Source organism: Rhinatrema bivittatum, chromosome 5, assembly GCF_901001135.1.
Source record: "Rhinatrema bivittatum chromosome 5, aRhiBiv1.1, whole genome shotgun sequence".
Classification (NCBI taxonomy): Eukaryota; Metazoa; Chordata; class Amphibia; order Gymnophiona; family Rhinatrematidae; genus Rhinatrema; species Rhinatrema bivittatum.
Genome location: NC_042619.1, coordinates 188,717,066 through 188,740,595, shown reverse-complemented (window position 1 = coordinate 188,740,595; position 23,530 = coordinate 188,717,066).

Here is a 23,530-nt window from a genome sequence, read left to right as displayed (position 1 = left end):
CCTCTGCATTGTCTGACTACGCCATTGACTCTCTCCAAACACGAACCTCTGCATTGCCTGACTACGCTACCAACACACTCTCTTCGCTCTGACCTCAGCCTTGTTTTGCCACCACTTCTTGATTGCCACTGGCCCTGACTCCAGCTTGCTCTACAATGCTTCTTCAGTCTATGTCCTGGCCTATTCAGGCTTCGGCCTGTTCTTGCTTAGGTGCCCCCTGTCTGACTTTGGTTCTATTGGTGCCTGGGTTTCCGGGACTCTGCCTCATCCATTCCATTGTTGCTGCCTCTGGGCTGACCTCTCTACCATCCCACCGATGATGACATATGGAGGCCCACCTAAGTCCAGCTGGCCCTGGTACCCAAAGGCTCAACCCGTGGAGAACGAGGGCTGGTATTGGTGAAGCACCAGCCAGCCTCCATCCTTCAGCTCACTCCACCTGCTGATGGTGGGGGCCCGTAGGATCCCTCCTAAGGGTAACATCAACTCCACCTTGACCCGTATCCACCTCCGGTGCAACACTAACTGCATCAGCCTTCTCTGTTTGCAACACCATCAATTGGACCACACTTCACCAACAACATTGCTGCTCCTGTCTAGGCCCGAGATGCCAGATCAAGGGCTGGAAAGGTTTACAGTGTTGAGTCCTGCTGTGTCCCCAATACCGCCAGTTGGGCCACACTTCAACAAATACACTGCTGCTGCCTCATGGCCTGAAAAGTCAATTTGAGGGCCATAACACAGCAATGCTGAGTCTTGCTGTGCCCCAATGCCACCAGTTGGGCCACACTAAAACCACCAAATTGCTGCTTCTATCCAGGACTGAGGTGCAAGATCGAGGGCTGGAAGAGATGCAATGGTGAGTCCTGCCATGTCCCAAACACTGCCAGTTGGGCCACTCTTCAAAAACCACACTGCTGCTCCTGTCCAGGACTGAGGTGCAAGATCAAGGGCTGGAAGAGATGCAATGGTGAGTCCTGCCATGTCCCAAACACTGCCAGTTGGGCCACTCTTCAAAAACCACACTGCTGCTCCTGTCCAGGACTGAGATTTAAGACTGAGGGCTGGAAGAGATGCAATTTTGAGTCATGATGTGTCTTCAAAAACATCACAGGTGCCAACATACACTAACTCAATCTGCCTGCCTTGCCCTTACCAACATCACAGGGGCCAACATGCACTGACTCTCTCCTCCTGCTTGAAGACTTGACCCCATCCACTGAACTGGGGCCTGTCACTCCCTGCTGCCTCCTGACTTGTCCCCATCCAACCAACTGTGGTATGACTCAGCTTACTTCCTCATGACTTGTCCCCATCTACCAAACTGGGGCCAGTCACTCCTGCTGCCTCTTGTCCACAAACTGTGTCCTGTCACTCCCTGCTGCCTCCTGACTTTTCCCCCATTCACCAAACTGGGGCCTGTCACTCCCTGCTGCCTCCTGAATTGTCCTCATCCAACCAACTGTGGTATGACTCAGCTTACTTCCTCCTGACTTGTCTCCATCTACCAAACTTGGGCCTGTCACTTCCTGCTGCTTCCCGACTTGTCCTTCAGAAAAGTTGTGGCTGTTACTCCCTGCTGCCTCCTGACCTGTCCCCATCCAACCAACTGTGGTATGACTCAGCTTACTTCCTCCTGAGTTGTCCCCATCTACCAAACTGGGGCCAGTCACTCCTGCTGCCTCTTGTCCACAAACTGTGTCCTGTCACTCTCTGCTGCTTCCTGAATTGTCCCCATCTACAAACTGGGGCCTGTCACTCCTTGCTGCCTCCTGACTTATCTCCTTCCACCAAACTGGAGCCTGTCACTCCCTGCTGCCCCCTCGCTTGCCCCATCCACAAACTGGGGTCTGATTCAGCTTACTTCCTCCTTACACATTCTCAAGAAAAACACTGGGACCTGACACTATAGGGGTCTGACATTGTAAACCGCCGCCCTTGTGGGATGGGATCGCTGTTGTGACTGGGATTGGTGTTGAAAGTATAGCCTTCAGAATGGGCAGCAAGCTCTCAGATGTTACCCACAAGAGAGTGAAGTTCAATGTCTTCCTCCCTTCTGGGTCTCACTTAGGATTGGGGTGCATAGGGATCCGGGTTGCTACCACCCACCCAGTGAAGTCTCTTGGTGGTAAAGAGGGGAGGCAAGAATAAATAGAACAATACTGTACTTTTTAATATTTTATTTAAAACACTTTTATAAAGAAAAAGTACTGTTTCTTAATAACAGTGTGGATATTTTAACAACAATTATCCAATAAACTTTAACATATATTTCTTTTCTTTTTCCTAAAGAAATTATAACCTATAACTAAGCAAGAAATTACAAAAAAAAAAAAGATGCTCGAGTTGCTTCTACTTCATCTACTTATCAGATGTGTTACTCTTTAGTTCCTCCTTTTATCTCTGTATTAAAGTTAATGTTCCATATATTGTTTCTTTAAATAAAAAGAATTGATTCTTTGTGTTCCTTTTCTCTCTTTTTGTTTTACATCCAGTATTTCTACTTCTTTCCTTGGTATTCAGGTAAGTACAAGGGTAAGTCAGTAACAGCCCGATACTGTAAAACCGCGGGAGAGCGGTCGAACGCCCGCTCTCCCGGCGCACGCACTGGCCCTTCGCCGGTGCGAGCTATCCAGTATGCTCCAGCATGCAAATTAGGTGACGCGGTGCAAACGAGGGAAAGGAGGCGCTAGGGACACTAGCGCGTCCCTAGCGCCTCCTTTTGTCCTGGAGCAGCGGCTGTCAGCGGGTTTGACAGCCGACGCTCAATTTTGCCGGCGTCAGTTCTCGAGCCCGCTGACAGCCACGGGCTCGGAAACCGGACGCCGGCAAAATTGAGCGTCCGGTTTTCGGCCCGACAGCCGCGGGCCGAATTCAAAATTTTTTTTTTTTACTTTTTTTACTTTTGGGGACCTCCGACTTAATATCGCTATGATATTACGTTGGAGGGTGCACAGAAAAGCAGTTTTTACTGCTTTTCTGTGCACTTTCCTGGCGCCGGAAGGATCACAATCACTCACACTCTAGTATTGATTCTACTAATTGCTGTGCTAACACGCGGTACAGCAACAAACTTTATATTTAAACGTCCCTAACATCTATCTTACCTTTAGCAGCAACCCACAATCACTCATTCATTCACTCATTCTCCCCTATCAGTGTGAATGTTCTTTCATTACTTAAATGGGTTTATTATACTTTATATAGGCCTTGAAGTCAGAGGACCTTGACAGCACCACTGCTCAGTTAGACTTCAGATTCACAACTGTTATATACTATAACTGCTTTTTATTTTTCTGAGCTCAGCAGATCCCTACTTTTGCTGATGTCACCCTATTAAATAGTACTATACGTTATACACTAGCTATTTTGTATTATCAAGATAATTTTTATCTGGGTTTATTATTTTTATCCTTAGAAAAATTTTGGTACATCTTTTGTTAATCAAATTGTCTTTTATTTCTCCTTTTAATCCTGCACTGCGGCTTAACCGTGTATACATGCGCTCATCTCTTCATTGGTTTCTAGGGAAGCCGTCGTCAAGGCTTCATGGTTACCTCCTTATTTTTTTTAGACATTGTGGAATGTACCATCCCAATTAGAGATATATGGACCATACCAATAGCCTTTTAATTAATTTCCTTACCATTTACAAACTTTTAAATTTTCTCTAAACCCACTAAAAATATTTCTTATATTTATTTTTCACTTTTCCTACATTTCTCTCCCTCTACACACCTATACAGTATGTGCAAATCAGCACGAATGTGTCTCAGTTAAACTACAAATTCAAAATTCATTTTAATAATTAAACGTAAGCCCTAAAGTTTCAATAACCCTTTTCCTATATTTAAAAAAATATTTTCCCTGAGATTCACAGGTCATTTTATTCCTAAATAATTAGTGCTCCCAATGGGGCAATTTGCATGTTTAAAACAGTTCCTGGGACTGTGGAATAGGTCCCAGTCAGGAGGTCAGGGTCACTTTTTTAAACACCACTGTCATTTCATTTTAAAAATATTTATTTTATTTTATTTTATTTAAAATTGGTAGCCCCCTCACTTAAACATGGGCTGACATCATTGATGATGTCATCTAAACTGCCACCACCACCACCACCACCACCTGCACCGGAACTCCAGTCTTCTGATGTCAGTCACATTCCCTTTATTTTTTTAAATTACATTTCTTCCCCTTCTCTAACCACTCTCCTTTCCCCTTTCTCCCAATCACTTTTCTAGCCAACACTCATCCAGCAGCTCTCTGATTCTCCCGACACCGCCTCCAAGGTCCTGTGCGCAGAAGGGGAAGGCCTCTGGCAGCGGTCGCGATACTCAGTTCAGCTGTCTGCTGCTGGTCAGCTGATCCCTCCTGCAGCGGTTTCTTTGCCTCTTCTCACCATCATCATTCAGAAGGCCTCCCTGTATCTCCATCATCACCGGGCCTCCCTCCTCTTTCAGCAGCTCTGCCCGACACAGTGCAGCTCTCCTGCACTGCCCACAATCCCTCTCTCTCTCCTCAGTCATCCCGATCATGTTTCCTCCCCAAATCCTGTCCTGTCCACTACTCATGGCCCGCCTCCAAATTGCTGCCCACCTCCCAACTGCGGCCTGCCTCCCAATCACCGCCCCAGCTCTAGGCCCGACTCAACGCCCTCCCTCCGATTGCATTTGGCCTGAGGCAATGGCAAAAAAAAAAAATGAAATTGCCGGTGTTCCCAGCATTTCCCACCTCCAAAACCAAGCTACCCCAAACTCACGGCTCTCCCACAACTCTCGGCCCACCCCTTTGTCTACAGCGACGGCACTTGGCCTGACTCAGCCCCGCTGATCGCAGCAAGCCGGACAGTGGCAGTAACAAGAACAACAAAAAAAAACCCAAATTGCCAGTGCCTACAGTGCTCACCACCCCCCATGTAACTTTTTTTAAAATTATATTTACAACTTCACATCCAGTAGCAGCCATTTACTTTTATACCCTAACATCAACAATTCAGGGTTCTATCAGCACATCTTGAAGCAGTCATACTAAATTTCCCCAACACCAACAGCATAGGGGTCACATCCAGAAGCAGCCTTACACTGCCATACACCTCACAGCATCCTTTTTCTGCCTGCCTTCATTCAAGCACAACTGCAGGGTCAAGACTCCATAGAGTTCCTCTACATGTTCAAGCCACCTACGAGACATAACTCCACTGAGTTAATCTGCCTCATTTTCCCCAACCTCCACCTCCGAGGTAAGAATCTACTGAGTTATTCTGCCTCCTATTCCCCAAAATCAATCTCTGAGGCATTACAATGCTGAGCTCTTCTGCGACTGTTTCCCCAAAATGCCCGTCCGTGGCATGACAGCACTGAGCTCCTCTGCCTCTTTTTCCCCAAATGCCATCAGTTAGACATGGCTCTGCTGAGTTCCTCTGCTACCTATTCCCCAAAATCCACCTCTGAAGCATTACAGCATTGACCTCCTCTGTCTCCTTTTCCCCAACATTGACCTCCAAGGTATGACAACGCTGAGCTCCTCTGTCTCCTATTCCCCAAAATCCACTTTCAAGGCATGACACCGCTGAAATCCTCTGCCTCCGTTTCCCCAAAATCCAACTCCAAGGCAAGACGACGCTGAGCTCTTCTACCTCCTTATCCCCAAAATCCACTTTCAAGGCATGACACTGCTGAGATCCTCTTCCTCCTGTTCCCCCAAATCCACCTCCAAGGCATGACAACACTGAGCTCCTTTGTCTACTTTTCCCCCAAATCCACTTCCAAGGCATGACAAAGTTGAGCTCATCTGCCTCCTTTTCCCCAAATGCATCTGAGTAGACATGACTTCATTGAGATCCTCTGTCTCTTTTACTAAATGCAACCCTCAAGACATGGTTCCACGGAGATCCTCTGCCTCCTTATAACAAATAGGGATGTGAATCGTTTTTTGACGATTTAAAATATCGTCCAATATATTTTAAATCGTCAAAAATCGTTAGGGCCACGATACAATACCAATTCCACCGATTTATCGTCAAAAAATCGTAAATCGGGGGAAGGGGGAGGGCAGGAAAACCAGCACACTAAAACACCCTAAAACCCACCCCCGACCTTTAAATTAAATCCCCCACCCTCCCGAACCCCCCCAAATGCCTTAAATTACCTGGGGGTCCAGCGGCGGTCCGGAACGGTCTCCTGCAATTGAATCGTGTTGTCTTCAGCCGGCGCCATTCTGCGCCGCCATTTTGCAAAATGGCGGCGCAAAATGACGGCGGCCATAGACCAACACGATTCGACTGCAGGAGGTCGTTCCGGACCCCCGCTGGACTTTTGGCAAGTCTTGTGGGGGTCAGGAGGCCCCCCCAAGCTGGCCAAAAGTCCCTGGGGGTCCAGCGGGGGTCCGGGAGCGATCTCCTGCCGCGAATCGTTTTCCGTACGGAAAATGGCGCCGGCAGGAGATCGACTGCAGGAGGTCTTTCAGCCGGGGTCCGGAACCCCCGCTGAATGACCTCCTGCAGTCGATCTCCTGCCGGCGCCATTTTCCGTACGGAAAACGATTCGCGGCAGGAAATCGCTCCCGGACCCCCGCTGGACCCCCAGGGACTTTTGGCCAGCTTGGGGGGGCCTCCTGACCCCCACAAGACTTGCCAAAAGTCCAGCGGGGGTCCGGAATGACCTCCTGCAGTCGAATCGTGTTGGTCTATGGCCGCCGCCATTTTGCGCCGCCATTTTGCAAAATGGCGGCGCAGAATGGCGCCGGCTGAAGACAACACGATTCAATTGCAGGAGACCGTTCCGGACCGCCGCTGGACCCCCAGGTAATTTAAGGCATTTGGGGAGGTTCGGGAGGGTGGGGGATTTAATTTAAAGGGTCGGGGGTGGGTTTTAGGGTGTTTTAGTGTGCCGGTTTTCCTGCCCTCCCCCTTCCCCCGATTTAGCTACGGACCACCGCTGGACCCCCAGGTAATTTAAGGCATTTGGGGGGGGGTTTGGGAGGGTGGGGGATTTAATTTAAAGGGTCGGGGGTGGGTTTTAGGGGGTTTTAGTGTGCCGGTTCACGATTTTAACAATTTTCACGATACTCTAAACACCCAAACGGCGACGATACGATTCCCTCCTCCTCCCAGCCGAAATCGATCATTAAGACGATCGAGGACACGATTCACATCTCTAATAACAAATGCTACCTCAGTGGCATGCCTCCCTTGAGTTCCTCTGTATCCTTTAACAAACACTACCTTAAAGGCTTAACTCCATTGAGTGACTCCATTCAGTTCCTCTGCCTCCTTTTCACAAATTCTGCCTCTGAGACATGACTCCACTGAGATCCTACATATCCTTTCCCCAATTGCATTACTGAAGCATGACACCACTGACTTCCCCTGCCTGCTTTACCCCAAGCAGTTGTTGAGGAGAAACAAGCAAGGGAGGACAGGGGAGTCATACCTCAGTGGTGATTTACAGTTATGTCATGCCATGTTCTAAACATTACCAATAAAGCCTGACATTTACAGCTATGGCATGTCATGATCCAAACATTACCAATCAGGTCTGTCACTTACAGCAGCTATGACATGCCATGTTCCAGCCATTAACATTGAGGCCTGTCACTTAAAGATATGGCATGCCATATGCCAAACATAACCAATGAGGCCTCTCACTTAGAGCTACAGCATGCCGTGTTCCAACCATTAACTCTGAGGTCTGTCACTTAATGCTATGGCATGTCATGCTTCATCCATTACCAATAAAGCCTATCACTTACAGCTACATCATGCCATGTCCCAACCATTAACACTGATTCCCATTACTGACACATATGGCATGCCATGTCCCAACCATTACCAATGAGTCCTGTAACTTCACAGCTATGGCATGTCATGTTCAAACAATTGCCAAAGAGGCCTGTCACTTACAGAAGCTATACATGCCGTGTTTCAACCTTTACCAATGAGGCCTGTCACTTACAGCTATGTTATGCCATGTTCCAACTATTACCAATAAGACCTGTCACAGCAGTTATGGCATGCATTATTCCAACCATTACCAGTGAGGCCTGTCATTTACAGCAGCTACAGGATGCCATGTTCCAACCCTTGCCAATGAGGCCTGCCACTCACAGTTACAGCATGCCATGTTCAAACCCTAACCCTAACAGCTACAGCATGCCATTTTATATCCCTATCCAGTGAGGCCTGCCACTAAAGCTACAGCATGTCATGTTCAAACCATTACCACTGAGATGCTAGCCATACATTGCATTCCAAACTTACTGAAACACTCCTCAGAAATGTAAGACCATTGTTCATCTATTGTACTCACTTTCTTGACATCTCTTGCTCTTGCATGGCTATTTATTCTTTTGCACACTTGTGGCACTGCTTCATGAACCATGATTTCATTGCCCACTACCAGTTCCTCTGTACTGCACATTTGGGTACCTACCTATTACTTAGCCATGACATGTGTTGCTTAGTCCATGACACAAACATATCCTACTGGACTGGTAGATCAGCCAGGTACAGCCATACTTTGATGGGAAGAATCATGCCCCCTTTCTATGGTTGTCTATGTGCTCTAATGGAATCACTGCTATCTCCCATGCCACTCTGTCTGAATGGTCTGCCCCTCATCCTACACTTTCAGATTCTTGTGCCGCTCAGCCTTGCTTCCGTGTGCAGAATTTACTCCTTTATATTTTTAACTTCTTTCTGCCTGTATCTTCCTTACATTTTGAGAACGTCTTGCTAATCTGAGGTACTGCTGTAAACCTCCCCCATGCTTTTGAATTCTTTATCTTGATACCACTCTTTCTGATTCTTTATCTGTACCTTGGGATTTTATTTCTGCCACATTTTCTACTTCATTTCCCCTTCTTCTTGCCTTAGGGTCCTGATGCCACTTTTGGTTCCACTTTGACTCTCGGGATGTTGTCAACTGTTCATGATTCTATTGCTGGGCAGCCATCCTTTCGCTAAATGTTGTGTTGTTCTTCCTCCTCTTACTGTGTCTTTGTTTCACTTATGTTGCATTAGAGAACTCCTGCTAATCCCATAAACCTTGTACCCCTTTGCGAAGCCTTAGGCTACTTTATGTCACTTTTTTTTATGCTACTTTGCCATGTTCTAAAGTATCCTGTGGCTTTTTCTCACTTTTATGGATTTCTTCTCCCAAATTGAACTACAACTAATTTAAAAAAAGTCACTATACTATAGTCTGTTATAGACTTAACAATTCTCCCATATGTTTTAATGGAAAACGAATGGAACTAATGAAACAAATAAACAATTTTTTTGTATTAAAATTAATGAAACAAATATGGGTCCCAATGAAATGAATGAACAAACCAAAATGAATACTTTTGTTACATCTTAGCTGGGAGAAATTTAAATGGGGGTTAAAAAAATTATGCATTTTCTTAAAAAATGATTGACTTTTCCCTGTGGCTCTTTGGGCAACTTTGGGCCCTGAGTGGCTTAAGTTAGTATCAGGCCTCCTAGGAGAAAAACCAGTATTGGAAGGCACCCTACATTACTGCAGCAGGTTGAAGAGACAGTTACATTAATACAACTATTTAATTAACAGGCTGGGGAAGAGCTGGTTGGCAGGTTGGTGGAGCTATTGGGTCCAGGGTGAGGGAGGTCCATGGCTGCTGGTGGTGGTGTGCTGCATCAGTTCTATGGAGACCGACCTGATAGCTTTGGGACAGCATAGAGCTGCAGTAAACTGTCTGCCATGAGAGTGTTTTTGGTTCTCTGCTGTGGTACTGAAGGAGACAGTCCCACAGCCTAGGGGCAGTGCCAGGCTGTTTCATGCAGATACAGGAGCAAGGGAGAAGCTGTGAAAAGAAAGTGTGGAAGCTGGGGAATGCCCAGGGTGCTGTGGCTCAGAGTGATGTTGTGATGACATCATACCCAGGCCTCTATCCCAGTCCTGGAAAAACAAAAACAAATTAAAATATGGGAAAATGAACAAAGTAAATAAAATTAAGATAAGGTGGCATGTGAGGAGTAGTCAGGGACCTCATGCACAATAATGCCATGTCCATAAATATTTTGAACACACAAGAATAAAGAGATAAACATAAAACTGGTGCCATTTTTAAATGTAAAACGGGTAAAAATGGCACCAGTTCAGCCATGAAATTTTTAGGCAGTATTAATGTATAAAATGGGAAAAATAGGTGACAGATGGCATTGTATAAGCCCATGCCACTTTTCTGATACACCTGGGGTATTCAAGGTTTCAGTATTGCATGAAAGATGTCTCCATTGCTGACACAATCTGGAAGTTTGATTTGGATTTTTCCCAGCTAAACAGTTCATCATGAGTATGTTCTGAAGCTGTTGCTAGGGCAACATTGCATGCCTCAATTTAGTGCTAAGGCTGGTATAATAATGACAGGGTTACACTGTCTTAACTCCCCTTGGGTTTAAATGTTTATTTTGAAGAATTTAAAAGGCATCAAAATTATTCTTAGACTGAGGACCCTTGTAGCAGAGGGAAGGGATATCTGGCTGAGAGTCATTTTATAGAATACTCAGGAGTAGAGGATTAGTTTAGTAGTTAGAACTGTGGGCTAAGAACCAGGGAAACCAGCATTAAAATCCCACTTCTCCTCCTCATGACATTGAGCAAGTCACTTTAGCCTCTATTATCTAAGGTACAAACTTAGGGCCTGATTTACAAAGTCTTTTCTCGTAGCCTGCATCTTTGGGGAAAATGCTTAGCAAATGAGGCCCTTAGATTTTAAGCACTCTGGGGATAGATAAATAGCCAATTACCTCAATGTGATGAGTTTTGATGAACTACAAAGCAGAAAAAAAAATGATGAACTACAAAGCAGAAAAAAAAAAAGGATTGGATAAGTTCTTGGAGGAGAAGTCCATAACCTGCTATTAAGTTCACTTAGGGGCGGATTTTCAGAGCCCTGCTCGCATAAATCCGCCCAAAACCGGGCGGATTTACGCGAGCAGGGCCCTGCGCGCCGGTAAGCCTATTTTACATAGGCCTACCGGCGCTCGCAGAGCCCCGGGACTCGCGTAAGTCCCGGGGTTTTCGGAGGGGGCGTGTCGGGGGGCGGGCCCGAACCGCGCGGCGTTTTTGGGGCGTGTCGGGAGCGCTCCGGGGGCGGGCCCGGGGTGTGGCTACGGCCCGGGGCGGCCCGGGGGCGTGGCCGCGCCCTCCGGACCCGCCCCCAGGTCGCGTCCCTGCGCGCAGGAGGCCCGCTGACGCGCGGGGATTTACGCCTCCCTCCGGGAGGCGTAAATCCCCCGACAAAGGTAAGGGGGGGTTTAGACAGGGCCGGGCGGGTGGGTTAGGTAGGGGAAGGGAGGGGAAGGTGAGGGGAGGGCAAAGGAAAGTTCCCTCCGAGGCCGCTCCGATTTCGGAGCGGCCTTGTAGGGAACGGGGGTAGGCTGCGCGGCTCGGCGCGCGCCGGCTATACAAAATCCATAGCCTTGCGCGCGCCGATCCAGGTTTTTAGCAGATACGCGCGGCTCCGCGTGTATCTACTAAAATCCAGCGTACTTTTGTTTGCGCCTGGAGCGCAAACAAAAGTAGGCTATTCGCGCTCCTTTTAAAATTCGCCCCTTAGAGAATAGCCACTGCCATTAGCAATGGTTACATGGAATAGACTTAGTTTTTGGGTACTTGCCAGGTTCTTATGGCCTGGCCACTGTTGGAAACAGGATGCTGGGCTTGATGGACCATTGGTCTGACCCAGTAAGGCATTTTCTTATGTTCTTATGAAAATAAATACAATGTGGAAAGATTATTTTTAAGTGATGACATCAGGGCATGAATATTGTTTAGCAGAAAAACTGTCTATCAGTTTAGAAACTGAGATAGTGTTGGTTGATGTCTCCCAGGCTAGTAGGCCTCTGCTTTGCAATGAAACTTGAAAATTTGCTTAAAACAGATTACTTTTGAATGATTAGGAAATACAGCTATGAATGAGGGATGTGTGTGTAGGAGTTATTTAAGAGAATCCAGACAAGGTAAGGGAACAGAAGAGATAATTGTAAAAGTAAGATTAGCTGAAATGAGGAAATGTTTTTTCAACTTTGATAGATACATTGGAATGAGTGAAAAGAGAAGTCTGAATTAAAACATTGTGGAGCGGAAACTCATTTATTAAAATTTCCTGCTTGCAAATTTTGCCATCTTGGAAATTCTAAATTGAACAAATAACCAGGGAAGAAGGTTCACTTCTACACAGGGAGTGCAGTTAAAGCTACTACAGTCTCTTGGGAGGAAAAGCAGCTGGAAAGTAAATTGTTAAAATATCTAATAACTTTCATCAAGCAGCTAATGTGTGCCAGAGACTGGTAGTAGGTAGAAGGGATGTGCAGAGGGATGCCATACGTTGCATTCGGGATTCATATTCGTCGGGGGGCAGATACGTTGCATTCTGCAAGGGGGACCCCCGATACGTTTATATGTTAATTCTTATTAGTCCCGGCTAAAATTAAATTAACTACAACCGGCCCACCCTCCTGACCCCCCCAAGACTTACGAAAACTCCCTGGTGGTCCAGCGGGGGGTCCGGGAGCCATCTCCTGCACTCACACCCTCGGCTGCCGGTATTCAAAATGGCACTGATAGCCTTTGACCTACTATGTCACAGGGGCTACCGGCACCATCTTGTGCTCCTACCTTGTGACAGGAGCTGACCAATAGCACTGGTAGCCCCTGTGACAAAGTAAGGGCAAAGGCTATCGGTACCATTTTGATTACTGGCAGCCGACGGCCCGAGTGCAGGAGATCACTCCCGGACCCCCACTGGACTTTTGGCAAGTCTTGTGGGGGTCAGTAGGGTCCCCCAAGATTTGCCAAAGGCCCCTGGTGGTCCAGCGGAGGTCCAATGGCACCATAGACCCTTTGACATAGTAGGTCAAAGGCTATCGGCGCCATTTTGAATCCCGACAGCCAAGGGTGTGAGTGCAGGAAATGGCTCCCAGACCCCCCACTGGACCACCAGAGAGTTTTGCTAAGTCTTGGGGGGTCAGGAGGGTGGGTGGGGGTTTGTTTAAATTGGCTCCTTTAGACGGCTGAATAGTTCAGCGAAGATTCATTGTATTCGTGGGGAATTGCAATACGTTTCGCTTCCCCACGAATACAATGAATATGTCCCTATATGTTGCGGATTGCCAATTCGTAGAGAACGAATGCACACCCCTAGTAGGTAGCCCATTCTAGATCCATTTGTAACCAGGGAAAGAACATAAGAGATTCCCTGTATGAAAATAGTAAATTCAAATAATCTTAGAAAAATCTTTCACAGTTTGTATATGCAATAGGGATGTGAATCATTTTTCAACGATTAAAATTATCGTCCGATAATTTTAAAATTGTCTTAAATCATTAAAGAACATGAAACAATAGGAATTCTAATGATTTATCGTTAAAAAATTGTTAATCGGGTTAGTGCGCACTAAACGGGAGTTAGTGCACACTAACAGAAAATGATACAAATTGACACTTTTCAGGTCAGTTAGGAATGAATATGTATTCCTATTGGCTGGCTGCCCTCTTATTTATTGATGTTACCAAGGTTCCCACTGAGGTGATGTTTGGGGGGATGGGAAATGGAAACGGTTGGTAGCTTGACAAAAAAAGTAATGTGATCAGTCAATGTGACTAGAACTTGTGCCTTTCCCTGATACCGGGAGTGTTGTGATCTTCCTGCACACAGTTCCCTAACCCTGATACTGGGAGTGTTGTGATCTTCCTGCATGCAGTGCCCTAACCCTGATACCGGGGGTGTTGTGATCTTCCTGCACTGAGCAGGGATACGGCACTGCATGCAGGAAGATCTCAACACTCCCGGTATCAGGGTTAGGGCACTGTGTGCAGGAAGATCACAACACTCCCGGTATCAGGGATACGGCACTGCGTGCAGGAAGATCACAACACTCCCAGTATCAGGGATAGGGCACTGCATGCAGGAAGATCACAACACTCCCGGTATCAGGGTTAGGGCATTAGTGTGTGCAGGAAGATCACAACACTCCCAGTATCAGGGATATGGCACTGAGTGCAGGAAGATCACAACACCCCTGGTATCAGGGATAGGGCACTGCGTGCAGGAAGATCACAACACTCCCGGTATCAGGGTTAGGGCATTGTGTGCAGGAAGATCACAACACTCCCAGTATCAGGGATATGGCACTGAGTGCAGGAAGATCACAACATCCCTGGTATCAGGGATAGGGCACTGCATGTAGGAAGATCACAACACTCCCGGTATCAGGGTTAGGGCACTGTGTGCAGGAAGATCACAACACTCCCGGTATCAGGGATAGGGCACTGTGTGCAGGAAGATCACAACACCCCTGGTATCAGGGTTAGGGCACTGCGTGCAGGAAGATCACAACACTCCCAGTATCAGGGATATGGCACTGAGTGCAGGAAGATCACAACACCCTGGTATCAGGGATAGGGCACTGTGAGCAGGAAGATCACAACACCCCTGGTATCAGGGTTAGGGCACTCTGTACAGGAAGATCACAACACTCCCAGTATCAGGGATATGCCACTGAGTGCAGGAAGATCACAACACCCCTGGTATCAGGGATAGGGCACTGTGAGCAGGAAGATCACAACACGCCCGGTATCAGGGTTAGGGCACTGTGTGCAGGAAGATCACAACACTCCTGGTATCAGGGATATGGCACTGAGTGCAAGAAGATCACAACACCCCTGGTATCAGGGATAGGGCACTGTGTGCAGGAAGATCACAACTCTCCCAGTATCAGGGATATGGCACTGAGTGCAGGAAGATCACAACATCCCTGGTATCAGGGATAGGGCACTGCGTGCAGGAAGATCACAACACTCCCGGTATCAGGGTTAGGGCACTGTGTGCAGGAAGATCACAACACTCCCGGTATCAGGGATATGGCACTGCATGCAGGAAGATCACAACACTCCCGGTATCAGGGATAGGGCACAAGTTCTAGTCACATTGACTGATCACATTACTTTTTTTGTCAAGCTACCAACTGTTTTCGTTTCCCATCCCCCATATATTGTCAGTGGGAACCTTGGTAACATGAATAAATAAGAGGGCAGCCAATAGGAATACATATTAATTCCTAAACTGACCTTAACTGACCTGAAAAGTGTCAAATTGTATCATTTTCTGTTAGTGCGCGCTAACGTCCTGTTAGCGCGCACTAACTCCCGTTAGTGCGCACTAATCGGAAAAACCAATTTTTTAACTAAAAAATCGTGCCAAACACGATTTTCTTCTCCTGCCAGACGATTTCAATCGTTAAGACGATCGGGCACATGATTCACATCCCTAATATGCAATGAACTATGAAAAAAAACTGTGTTTGGTAACTTAAATTAAAAGTAAAGACAAAAGCCTATATGATTCTCAGAGGAATCAAAGCTGAGAGAAATCTGGAGAGGAACTGAGAAATTTCAACTTTCAGATAACAGAGTTTGTTTCGCAGTTTATTTACTAACAGTTCTAGTACCCAGAAAGAAGGAAGAAAAGTGATCCTAAGTTGAAGTTATTAGATGCAGTTTGTTTAAAAAAGACATTGAGTTAAAGAAAAAAAAAAACCAGCTTTTCTCAGCATTTCACAAACTGGTAGATTTTAAAAGGGCTGCATATGTGCTATTTTATAACACATCACTTTCCTACAGTTCCTTGGTAAATGCAGAAGTCTGGTGAACATTGGGGGAGGGGGGGACAGGATAGAGAGAGAGAGATGAAAATTCTAACAAGAGAAGTTGATTTGTACACTGCTGTGTCTACTAGCTGCATTGCACAAATCAGCTCCTTTTCATCACTTATATTAAGGTCAAAAATTATTTACTGATGTCAATTTTACAATGGATACCTCTGAATGTGACTGTAACAGCACCCCTCTAACCCCAACCCACCTCCCAAAAACTTACCCCGAATCAAATTTCCCTCTTGCAATAATCCATACATAGATTATAAGACTGAGCCTTATAAAGAGTCTGTCTGTCTGTCTGTCTCTCACTCTTCCCCAAGGACTTTTGTGCCTACCAGGGAGCTATAGCAAAGTGACAGACATAAGATATGCCAGCAGAGGAATATTTGGACTTACATGCATCAGTGCTTGCTATGTCCTTCCTGGCTTTTTAAAGCATATGTGGTCATTATTGCATGTGCATGGCTTTTAAAATCTAAATATAAGTGTCTTTAAAGCAAAAGTTGAGTGCCTGAGCTCCCAAAGTATGCACTATTTTTCAATTCAGAATAGGGACACTGGTGCCATGAGTGGTCAGTGGCAGGCCAGAGAACAGACTCGGGCTTGACTCTGGTTATTTTCTCTTAAGTGTTTTATTAATCACAGAAAAAAAGGAAACAAAAGCAGCTCCGCTTAACCTAGTAGTTCTCTAATCTCTAACAAAGCATAAGAACACAAGAAATTGCCATACTGGGTAAGACCGAGGGTACATCAAGCCCAGGGTCTTGTTTCCAACTGTAGGCAATCCAGGAAACAAGTTCCTGGCAAGTACCCAAATATTAAATAGATCTCATGCTACTATTGCTGGTAATAAGCAGTGGCTATTCCCTAAGTCAACATTATTAATAGCAGTTTATGGACTTCTACAGGAACTTAACCAAACCATTTAAAAATAAGCTAACTGCCATAACCACATCCTCTTGCAAAGAATTCCAGAGCTTAATTGTGCACTGAGTGAAAAAGAATGCTATCTGATTTGTTTTAAATGTGCTATTTACAATCTTCATAAAGTGCTTCCTAGTCCTTCTATTATAGAAAGAGTAAGCAACCGATTCACATTTACCCACTTTAGTCCTCGCTTCCCCAAACTGAACAGACCTAACCTCATTGTCCTTTCTTCATAGGAGAACTGATCCATTCCCTTTATCATTTTCTTCACCCTTTTCTGTACCTTCTCCAAGGCATCTATACCTTTTTTGAGATGCTGTGACCAGAACTGCACAATAAATTCAGGGAGCATACAGAAGCATTATGATTTTCTCTGTTTTATTCACCTGTACCTTCATAATAATTCCTAACATTCTCAGGCTGATGCAATACAGTGCGCTCAGTCAAGTGCACTGTTTAATCCACAGTTGGACGCGGGTTAAATAGGTGCTAATCCACCCCCTAATGCAATAGAGGGATTAGCGCCTATTTAACACACATCCAATGCGGAGTGAATGAGTTAGCGCTCATCACATGCAAATGCATGTGAATGAGGCTATTACTCATTCACTCCAAATGCAAAAAGATAAATGTGAGTCTCAGATGCACATTTATCGCTCAGATATTAATGCCTGCCTGGAGCAGGTGTCAATAGCTGAGCACATTGAAAAAAAGTACAGAAAAGCAGAAAAAACTGCTTTTTTGTTCTTCTTTTTTAAAGTAAAAAAAATAAAATAAAATAACTTGGCAGACTGCCAAGTTATGAAGACCGATGCTGGTAAACCCGGCCATCTGCCAATAATGAAAATGCCCTCCGCTTATGTGCCCATGTTCCCTCTGTGCTCCCGGGACCCTCCTGGGCCGCTGCGGTCTCCGATGCTGCCACTTCCTCTTCCCTGGCCTGACAGCCTTCGGCGCACGCACTCACGCCTCTCTGGACTTTAAAGGGCCTGCGGTGGGAAAGCCTCCCATGGCCCCAGATGAGGACGTCAATCAGATTTCCTATATAAGGCAGGCTCAGGCATTCAGAGCCTGCCTAGGCAACAAGTCTCCACACTTTCCTATTGTGTGCTTCGTTGCTACTCCTTTTCCAGTTCCTGTTCCAGTTCCAGTTCATGTTCCAGTATCTGCTCCAGTTCCAGCTCCTGTTCCAGTACCTGCTCCAGTTCCAGTTCCTGCTTACCTTCTGACGGTCCTCCTTGGATTTGACCCTCTGCTTGGACCTGACCTTGTCTCTAGCCGCCTGCCTCGACCCTCTGCTTGGATCTGACCTTGTCTCTAGCTGCCTGCTTCAACCCTCTGCTTGGACCTGACCTGCTGCCTGCCTCGCCTCTCGTCTGGACCCAACCTTGGATCTCTCGTCTTTCTTCTGGGGCCCTCCATCTCCGCTGCCACCTGGCACTCCGCCACTGGACATCTTCACCGGGATGAACCACGTGGAGCCTGCCTAAGTCCAGCCAACCTCAAGGGCCCAACATGCAGGGAACAAGGGCTGGTATTCAAAGCTCCAGTCAGCCTCCGCTCCCTGCTTGTCCTCGCATCCTGATGGCGGGGACCCATGGGGGCTGCCCCTACGGGTAGCGCCAACACCACCCAGGGCCAGGGGTCCACCTCCGAAACAATTCAGGCTTTCGGGTCTATAGTTTCCCAGATTACAACTGGAGGCCTTTTTAAATATTGGGGTTGCATTAGCCACCTTCCAGTCTTCAGTTACAATGGACAATTTTTCTAGTAATATATCTGACATTTCATTTCTGAGTTCTTTCAGAGCTCTGGGGTGTATAATAACTGGGGTGTATAACATCCAGGTGATTTACTAATCTGTGTCAATCTGGCCTATTACATCTCCAAGGTTCATCATGATTTGATTAAGTTCATTTGAATCATCATCCTTTAAAACCATCTCTGGTATGGGTATCTCTCCAACATATTCATTTCTAAACACTGAAGCAAATAATTCATTTAGGGCAGATTTTAAAAAAGTACACCCGCGCGTACTTTTGTTCGCGCGACCGGCGCAAACAAGAGTACACCGGATTTTAATAAATACGAGCATAGCTGCGCGTATCTTTTAAAATCCGGGGTCGGCGCGCACAAGGCTGTGCAAAATCGGCAGCCTGCGCACACCGAGCCGTGCAGCCTGCCTCCGTTCCCTCCCCCTGCACCTTTCCCTCCCTTCCCCCCCCTAACCCCCCCCCCCCCGGCCCTATCTAAGCCCCTCCTCCTTGTTTGAAAAGTTACGCCTGCCCGAGGCAGGCGTAACTCGCGCACGCTGGTGGGCTGCTGGCGCGGTAGAGATGTGAATCGTGTCCTCGATCGTCTTAACGATCGATTTCGGCTGGGAGGGGGAGGGAATCGTATCGTCGCCGTTTGGGTGTTTAGAGTATCGTGAAAATCATTAAAATCGTGAACCGGCACACTAAAACCCCCTAAAACCCACCCCGACCCTTTAAATTAAATCCCCCACCCTCCCGAACCCCCCCCCAAATGCCTTAAATTACCTGGGGGTCCAGCGGCGGTCCGTAGCTAAATCGGGGGAAGGGGGAGGGCAGGAAAACCGGCACTCTAAAACACCCTAAAACCCACCCCCGACCCTTTAAATTAAATCCCCCACCCTCCCGAACCCCCCCAAATGCCTTAAGTTACCTGGGGGTCCAGCAGCGGTCCATAGCTAAATTGGGGGAAGGGGGAGGGCAGGAAAACCGGCACACTAAAACACCCTAAAACCCACCCCCAATCCTTTAAATTAAATCCCCCACCCTCCCAAATGCCTTAAATTAACTGGGGGTCCAGCGGTGGTCCAGAACGGTCTCCTGCAATTGAATCGTGTTGTCGTCAAAAAATCGTAAATCGGGGGAAGGGGGAGGGCAGGAAAACCGGCACACTAAAACACCCTAAAACCCACCCCCGACCCTTTAAATTAAATCCCCCACCCTCCCGAACCCCCCACCCAAATGCCTTAAATTACCTGGGGGTCCAGCCGCGGTCCGGAACGGCCTCCTGCAATTGAATCGTGTTGTCTTCAGTCGGCGCCATTCTGCGCCGCCATTTTGCAAAATGGCGGCGCAAAATGGCGGCGGCCATAGACCAACACGATTCGACTGCAGGAGGTCATTCCGGACCCCCACTGGACTTTTGGCAAGTCTTGTGGGGGTCAGGAGGCCCCCCCAAGCTGGCCAAAAGTCCCTGGGGGTCCAGCGGGGGTCCGGGAGCGATCTCCTGCCGCGAATCGTTTTCCGTACGGAAAATGGCGCCGGCAGGAGATCGACTGCAGGAGGTCATTCAGCCGGGGTCCGGAACCCCCGCTGAACGACCTCCTGCAGTCGATCTCCTGCCGGCGCCATTTTCCGTACGAAAAACGATTCGCGGCAGGAGATCGCTCCCGGACCCCCGCTGGACCCCCAGGGACTTTTGGCCAGCTTGGGGGGGCCTCCTGACCCCCACAAGACTTGCCAAAAGTCCAGTGGGGGTCCGGAACGACCTCCTGCAGTCGAATCGTGTTGGTCTATGGCCGCCGCCATTTTGCGCCGCCATTTTGCAAAATGGCGGCGCAGAATGGCGCCGGCTGAAGACAACATGATTCAATTGCAGGAGGCCATTCCGGACCGCCGCTGGACCCCCAGGTAATTTAAGGCATTTGGGTGGGGGGTTCGGGAGGGTGGGGGATTTAATTTAAAGGGTCGGGGGTGGGTTTTAGGGTGTTTTAGTGTGCCGGTTTTCCTGCCCTCCCCCTTCCCCCGATTTACGATTTTTTGACGATAAATCGGGGGAATTGGTATTGTATCGTGGCCCTAATGATTTTTGACGATTTAAAATATATCGGACGATATTTTAAATCGTCAAAAAATGATTCACATCCCTATGGCGCGCCATCACACGACCCGGGGGCTGGACCGGAGGCCTCGGCCATGCCCCCGGAACACCCCCAGGCCGGCACCACGCCCTCCAGAACGCCCACGAATGTCACGCCACCCCCTTGACACGCCCCCCGACATGCCCCCCTAGCAAATCCCTGGGACTTACGCGCGTCCCGGGGCTTGCGCGTGCCGCCGAGCCTATTCAACATAGTCTCGGCACGCAGGGGGATCTTGGGGCAGGTTTTCAGAGGGTACGTGCGTATTTTACCTGTGTACACCTTTGAAAATCTGCCCCATAGTCTTTCTCTGATAGCTTTATCTTCCCTAAGTGCTTCTTTAACCCCTCAATCATTTAATGGTCCAACAAACTCCCGCATATGCTTCCTGCTTCAGATATATTTTAAAAAAAAATTATTATAAGTTTTTGCCTCTACAGCCAGCTTCTTTTAAAATTCTTTCTTAGCTTGTATTATGAATGTTTTACATTTAACTTGCTATAGCTTATGCATTTTCTTATTTTCTTCAGATGGATAATTCTTACAATTTTTAAAGGAAGCTTTTTTTGCTAAAATAGCCTCTTTCACATCACCTTTTAGCCAATCTGGCAGTCATTTCGCTTTCCTTCCACCTTTCTTAATGTGTGAAATACATCTGGATTTTGCTTCTAAAATGGGATGTTGAAACAGTGTCCATGCCTGTTGAACACTTAACATTTGTAGCTGCACCTTTCAGTTTTTTTCTGTCTTCCTCATTTTATCAGTTTCCCTTTTGAAAGTTTAGTGCTAGAGCCATAGATTTACTTATTGTCCCTCCACCAGTCATTAATTCATATTTGATTACGTTATAATCACTATTGCCAAGTGGCCTCACCACCATTACCATTCTCTCTCCAAATTCTGCATTCCATTAAGAATTAGATTTAAAAAAGCTCCCTCTCTTGTTGTTTCCTAAACCAACTGCTCCATGAAGCAGTCATTCATTCCATCTAGGAACTTTACATCTCTAGCATGTCCTGATGTTACATTTACCCAGTCAGTGTTGAAGCAATTTAAATGTTCCATTATTTCCTCATTGCCAAATTGGTTAGCTTCCCTTATTTCTCTTAGACTTTCATCATACATTGTATCATTTTGGGCAGGTAGACAATAGAAGTATTCTATCACTATTCTCTTCTCCAACACACATGGGAATTCTACCCATAAAGATTCTACTGTGCATTTAATCTCTTGCAGTATCTTTATCCTGTTGGACTCTATTCCATCCTGAACATAAAGTGCCACCCCACACCTAAGTTGATCCACCCTATCATTGTTATGCTCAGGCTTGTGAACCCTTGGACTGATGGGAGGATGGTACACCTTAAGAAGTGGATCCATAGGTACTCCCGCTGGGTGGCGAGGCAGAACAGAAGAAGTGACCAGCTGACCCTCAGCACTAGAGACTGAGGCGACTGTGAAGGCAGATGAAGAGTCGTGACGTCAAGGAGAGGAACTGTATCTTTGCCCCTGGAAGCCCGCGGTCCTCCCAGGAAGATCCTGTAGGGACCCGGGCCGCTGGGACTTAGGTGGACCTTTGAGAGGTCAAGGAGTCGTGAGGTCGGTGCAAGGGCTAACTGGAGCTTCACCCCTGGAAACCCATGGTACCCCCGGGAGGAGTCTGTAGGGACCCGGGCCGCTGGGACTTAGGCAGGCCCTTGGACTTCTTCTGGTCTATCATCTCCAAGGTCAAGTGCCAGAGGGTCGTCACTTACCAGTCCGAGGTCACACGCCAAGGGATCGCCGCTTGCCAGTGCGAAGTCATACACCAGGAATCACCGCTTGCCAGTCCAGTCACACACCAGGAATCACTGCTTGCCAATCCAAAGTCAGGAACCAGGAACACCAAGATGAGACAGACAGGAACCAGGAACAAGGATCCAAAGCACCAGAACACTCACCGAAGCAAGCAGACTTAAACAGCGCTACAAGAGATGTTGCCAAGTCAAGGAATGGGCAGAGGAAGCCTCCCTTTATACTTCCTCTACTCTGGCTCATTGGAAACAGCTGTAAGTAGATGAAGGGGCCAGGATCCTTTAAATCTAAAGAGGAGGCGCCACCTCGAGCCTAAAGATGGCAGAGGCCATCTTAGATTTCCTCCGTGGAGGAAAGACTGCCTGACGCTGCAAGGGAGGAGCAGGGACGGCTCCACACCCAGGGTCCATCCCGGGGACCCACACCGGAGTGATGGGCATAGACTCAGCAGCTTCCCTAGGAGCTTCTGCAGCTGGTCACTGCTGCGGGTAAGGTAGGGAGCCGTGGCCTTGGCCGTCCTCGGGTGCGGAACACAACAGTACGCCTCTCTTTAGGGTGCCTCCCCAGAGGCCTGGGCTTAGACAGATGGTCTCTGTGGAATTGCTCAAGCAAGCCTCGATCTAGTATGTTGGCCAACGGCTCCCAGGTGTTTTCTTCGGGGCGAAACCCCTCCCAGGCTAACAGGTACTCCCGTTTCATTCTATGCTTCCGTACGTCCAATACCTCCTGGACTTGATAGGTGAGGTCGTCCTCGGAAGCAATGGGTTGGGGAGTTGGAGGCATACTGGAAGGCGAAGATAACACCAGGGGCTTCAAGAGGGAAACATGGAACGTATTGTATCTTGAATGAAAGCAGTAGACGGAGCTGATATGATACCACACCAACTTGTTGAATGATGGAAAATCGCCCAATAAATCGGGGGGCCAATCACGCTGATTGCAGTTTCAGGTGGATGAACTGGGTGCTCAGCCATACCTTTTGGCCTGGCCTCAGAGGCGGGTATGGTCTTCATCGCTGATTGGCATACCATTTTGCTACCTGTCTGGTTTTGATCAATCCGCGTCATGCGGAACTGCACAGGTAGTGCAGCTCGTCTGCAGAGAGTTGGGCTACCGGAGATCTGACTGACATAGGAACTGGCAGCGGCAGGCACGGCTGCTTCCCATAGACTATCTGGAATGGCGAGGATCCGGTAGCCGTGGAAAGAGGAGAACTGAGTGTAAATTCTGCCCATGGC